We start from the raw sequence: 6000 nt of genomic DNA, 5'->3' as shown, positions 1-6000 counted from the left end.
ATAACCATCCCACTTAAGAAGGACACACAACTTCTCAAAAGGATTTAGGTTAGGTAAGGAAGGGGCCATGTCATTATTCTTTCATCTTTAAGGTCTTTACTGTCTAGCCAAACAGTAGGCAAACAGTGGAGTACTTCGATCTATGCTTTTTCCTGTACCATTTGAAAAAAGTACCATATTTTTCAGACTATAAGACGCACTGGACCATAAGATGCACCCCAAATATGGCTGAGGCCCGGTGTGTCTGGCTGAGGCCCGGGGAATCTGGCTGAGGCCCGGTGTGTCTGGCTGAGGCCCGATGCCTGGCTGAAGCCTGGTGCTTGGGTGGGGGCCGGTGCCTAGGGCCGGTGTCTGGCTGGGGGCAAGTGATCGGTGTGGCAGAATGGCGTGTGTGGCTTTCCAGTGTGCGCGGCCATCTTCCTGAAGCCGTGATCTACGGGAAAATGGCCGCCCGAGCTACCAGTCTGCGCATGCGCCAGCTCGAGACAGACACTGGCTCGCCCCCAGACAGACACCGGCCCGCAGCATCTCACCTCTTCTGCTGCCGCCGCCGGGTTCCTGAAGGAGGAAGGGAACGGAGTGCCCTGCGATCCCGCTCCACCACCACCGCAATTATCAGGTAAGCTCTGCATTCGGACCATAAGACGCACCCCCCATTTTCCTCTGAAATTTGGGGGGAACAAAGTGCGTCTTATGGTCCAAAAAATACAGTATCTTTTAAAAACTGTCAGAAGGTTTGAGAGTTGATTTTGAGTCCATTTTCAACCAGAAAAGGCCATAGCAGTACCCCACCTCCATCTTGTTGGCATCTGAGTGAAAGTGGAAGTCTGTCTGTCAAGATGTGACGGTCTGAAGTAAGGGAGAGGGGTCTAAAACTATATAAAAACACTCACCATAAATACGGATGAGGATAGGGAGAGGGAGGAATAAACAAACTAAATAGGAATAAGGACAAGGAGATAAACATTCACAAAACTACTGCACACAGATCACTAAAACTATTACTCCCAACTACACAGCTCAAGACTTTCCAGGAAGAAGATTCTTTCACCGGTAAGGAAGAAACGCCCAGAAACCAGTATATGTAGGGAGAGGAAATTATATAAGCAGTTGCAGCGGAGAACAACAACACTGTATGTTCTCAGCCAGAATGGAAAGATTCCTTAACCCTTTCAGCACTGATGGAAAGGAAATCCATTTAAAATAGGACACAAATCTCTAAAGAGGACCTGTGATTCATTACCCGTTGTGACCTTCTAACTCTAGGTCTCCCAGGGGGACGTGACACCCTCATGACACTGTCCCCATTACTGATCCAGCCATGGGGCCATCCACCTGGTCTGTTTAGAGTCCCTCTCATCTAATCAGTCCATGAAAGCTTTGAAAAATCTGTCTTCATATATTTCTTGGCCCAATCTTGACATTTTACCTTCTTATTTAGTGGTGGTCGGGTTTCATCCTTCCTTACCTAGGCCATATATTTGAGCACTGAACACCTTGTACTTTTGAGCACTCCAGGGAAGCCGCAGTTCTTGAATATGACAGCACTGAAGGATAATGGGTTCCTGGTTGCTTCACGTTTGATTCTTCTCAAATCTTTGGCAGTTAATGTGTGTGTTTTTTTCTCAACATGTTTTTTGCTACTCTGTTAACTATTTATAGCAAAACATTTGATGGTTCTGTGATCAAGCCCAATATCTTTGCAACTTCAAAAGTGTTGCATCCCTCTGTAACATGTTTAAAAATTTTGACCCTTCAGAGTCAGTTAAAACTTTTTTTGACTAATTTTGCCTGAGGAAAAGAAGCTGCCAAATAATTCTGCACACCTTTATAAAGGGTGTTGTATCCTTAGGATTCATCCTACCTTATTAAACAAATACACATCACCTGATCTGTTTCTGCTTCATCCAATGAGCATTCAAAATTATACAATTTGGAGTTAGAAGGTATACATAAAAATGCCTAATAATTGTGCATACAGTGTATGTGGGGAGACTGTGTCATCATACTGTGTGGGGGGGACTGTGGCTCTATCATACTGTTTGAGTGGGGTTTGTGGGTCACCATATTGTGTGGGCGTGACCTTGGGGGCATCATACTGCGAGCTGTGGAGCCCAGTGTACTGTGTGGGCAGAGTTTAGGTGCATCATATTTTGTGAGGGGATTGTGGAGACAACATAATGTGTCTGGGGCACTGTGGGGCATTGTACAAAGTGTAGGGGCACCACAATTTGAAGGTAAATCATATTTTCACTATACTGTATATAATTTACTAACAGTTTGGTGGTGCAATTCAGTCATTATGTAGTGGTCATGTATGGTTGTATTTTTGATAATATTGGTCTTTGTACAGTGTGTTTTGTTCTGTGGCTATATGGTAAGATTACTTATTCACTATGTAGTGATAACAGTAGTCGTTATTGTCTAGCCCTATTATTTGGGCCTGGCATGGTGATGATGTCATTCTTTGTTTTATATTTTAATATAGAGGTAATACTTAGTCCTGGTCCAGCGGAAACAGTGGTTTATGATTATCATACTGTATATACTGTATATCACATAAATCAAGAGACGCGCCCAGGGGATGGGGACGACTCGGCGCCCGGGCTTTGTTGTTGGTTTTAGGGATGCCGCGGTGGCCGACTCCTGGGCCCGTACCCTGAGGTCACTCTTAAAATAAGGGGGAAGTTATATGGGATAGGGGAATGTTCGTGACGCCACCCGTGGTGTCTGGTGAGGATCACCAGCGCTGCGAAAGTCCTCTGAGGCCGGTGTTTAGGCAGCTTAGTTGGTACGAATCCCCACAGGTGGAGCGGGGCCTCAGGGCAGTGTAGGAGAAGGATGCAGGACAGAGGGGACCCAGCCGGGTCAGAGGAAGAATAGGCACACACACAACAGTTCACTTCAGTACCTTTACTGGTGGTGTTTCTGGCACGGTCCAGGGTACTTCAGGGTGAAGGGTGCATATCAGGACTCTCCCCAGTGAGCGGGTGTGGGGCCTCCTGTTTCTTACCTTTCTTCGATAAGTTTCTGACCTGCCTGGAGCTAGGCCTAACTTGGTCTTTGTCTTGCACCTGCTGACCTGGTGGTGGGGTCTTCTGTTGGAGATCACTCTCCCTGGTCTCTTGGACCTCCGTGACTCCTGACCCTGGTATAACAGTCAGCTTTTTGGTGTTCCTGGGACATATAGTTCGCCAGGGGTTCCAGTTATTTCTGCTGGATGTAAGGAATTCCTGCAGACGCGGACCCAGTGTCCGGTAAATGGTTTTGGGGTGAGCTGGTTAAGCTCCTCTGCCCCCTATGTTGCTCTCTTTCCACTTGCCTTCGGCCATGCTCGGGGCCCTCACTAGGCTTCACACTGCAGCAGGCACACTGTGCTTCGCAGCTTTTTTGGCGTCGGCACGCCCTAAGCTCACTAATCTGAGCTCACTGAGTCTGAACTGACCTGACAACTTCTCTGGCTGCAGCAGACTTCACACAGACTTCACTCTCTGTGGACTCCAGACTAGCCTAACTGCCTAGCTCCACCTTCCCTTTTTATATCCCTAACGGGCTCCCTGTGCTGGTCTGAGGTGGAAGGTGGAGGTGTGTGAATGCTATGAGGGCCTCTTGTGGAGGAATCCGTCCATGCACCCCTCTGGGATCTGTGGCACCAACGCGCAGCAGGGTGCCACATTCCCCCCTAGCAAAGCTCAGTACTCCCGGACTGAAGTCATTTTTATAACAGATGACAACAATAACTCTTCCCTTTATGGGAGGCAACGTTACATATAAAACATTAGAGATAATAAATAGATATGTACAATACAATAAGCAACCTCAGAATTCAAGTCTCTTCCGGTGAGGTGCCCTAACAGGGTGTCCATCTCACAGGTTAAAGTACTTGGTAGCTTGAGGGACCTGTCCAAAGCAAACCCTCCATGTAGGCCCTGGGGTGGCTGCAGGGCATGGCGATCCTGAGTTGGACCTCCACTTGTGCCACACCAGACAGGTTTTTGTTCTGAGGTCACCTAAAGGGGCACTCCAGGGAGTGCAATTATTTACAGCAAACAGTTTTTGGGCTGCACATAGTCCTCAGCCACAAAGTTCTTTATGTACCCTTACGGGTAACTGGAGGCAACAAGGGAAGTGTCCATTTCACTTAGATTGTCCATTATAAGGCAAAACACAAGTTAAGGAATTCATACATGAAAATACACAATATAATACCCCAAGGGCAACTATCTACACTGTCAGAGTTTCCTTCTTTATTCTCTGTATTTGACAGGGTTCTGATCTCGTGTGCTACGTATCGACCTACGTGGTACTGGGATGCGTGAGGCACTAGTATTTTCACTACCTCCCATTCTGTCAGTTCTAAGTGTTGGGGGACTGCAGGGTTGCCTTAACCTCTCTACGGGACTGGCAAGTATACCATTGGCTGGGCCTTCTTGCTCTGCTCCAACCGGGGATCCTTCTTCCGGAGATTCTACTTGAGCAGGCTCTTCTGAAGCACTTACAGGTTCTACTTGCTGTGGAGGGTCTTCTAGCTGTTGAAAGAAGTGGATCACAGGTATTATTACTGCTCCTCCTAGTTGAGGCCAATCTTCCGGGAAATCTCCTAAGTCAGTATGGAGTACTGCTTCTTTAGGCTTCTCCGGTACGGTGAGAGGAACTTCTTCCTGGGGCTTTAGCAGGTCTGGACACAACTTCAGATGGTCTCTAGATACCGTTGCAGTCGTTATTTCTCCGTCTTTGCTAATCAAACAGGTCTTCTTGTTATCAAATCTTGAATTTAACACAGTGTAGGGTTCTCTCTCCCACTGGTCATCAAGTTTGTGGTTTCTCCTTTTCCTCTTTAACACCACTTCTCCTGGTGTGAAGGGTTCTGCGGGCGCACTTTTATTGTAGTGGGCTTCCTGCTTGTCCCTCACCCGAGTGAGACTGTCTTCGACAAAGGCCTGTACTCTTCTGTACTGCTCCTGTCTGGTCGTGTCCCAGTCCTCAGTGGACATATCTGCTTCTGGTTCTACTACACCAAGCTCCAGGTCCATGGGCAACTTCCCGGGTCTGGCTCGCATGAGATATGCTGGAGTACAATTGGTGAAACTCACAGGTATGTGGTTGTACAGATCTACCAGGTCAGGTAGTAGGTCTGGCCACTGATTTCTCTCCTCTAGTGGTAAGGTCTTCAGCAGGTCGATGACGATGTTATTAATCTTATCACAGAGACCGTTGTTTTGGGGGTGGTACGGTGTAGTCCTGATCTTTTTACACCCGTACAGATAGCAGAACTCCTTGAACAATTCGGCTTCAAAGTCTGAGCCTTGATCTGTCAGCACCTGCTCCGGGTATCCGTGGGGCCTGCAGAAGTACGCCTGAAACGTCTTCGCCCCAGTTTCTGCCGTCAGATCCTTGACGGGGGCGACCACCATGAACCTGTAGTAGTGATCCACCATGGTCAGGGCATAGGAATATCCTGACCTGCTGGGTGACAACTTGACATGAACCAGGGCCACGATCTCCAAAGGTCGAGTTGTCTTGATGGGTTGCAGGGGTGCCTTCTGGCTGCTGTAGCGTTTTCTTCTGAGGCTACAGGATCCACAATTCCGGCACCATCTCTCAATGGAACTGCGCATTTCTACCCAATAAAACCGACACTTCAGCAGGGTTTCTAGCTTCTTCCAGCCAAAGTGACCCGCCTGATCGTGGTAGGCTTGCAACACCATCTGGATGTCTGTCTTGGGCACCACTATCTGCCATACCATCTCATGGGTTTTGGGGTTGACGTACCTCCGGCACAGCTTCTTTCTATAGATGAACAGCCGGCTTCTCTCATTCCACAGCTGCTTGGCTTGTAGAGACGCGTCCTTCTCCAGGGAGGAACCTTCCTGGGTTATCAGTTCTTTGATATGGCTGACAACTGGGTCGCTGTCCTGGGTCTCCTTCCAGCTGTGGTGAGGCAGGGGGTTTAACGTCTTACCACAGTGCCTCCTGGAGGCTCGTTGCTCGTGGACCACT

This window comes from Phyllobates terribilis, unplaced genomic scaffold (genome assembly GCF_046119375.1).
Source record: "Phyllobates terribilis strain yellow unplaced genomic scaffold, ASM4611937v1 Scaffold_4__5_contigs__length_816908805, whole genome shotgun sequence".
In the NCBI taxonomy this organism is placed as follows: domain Eukaryota; kingdom Metazoa; phylum Chordata; class Amphibia; order Anura; family Dendrobatidae; genus Phyllobates; species Phyllobates terribilis.
This window is presented reverse-complemented; position numbering follows the sequence as displayed.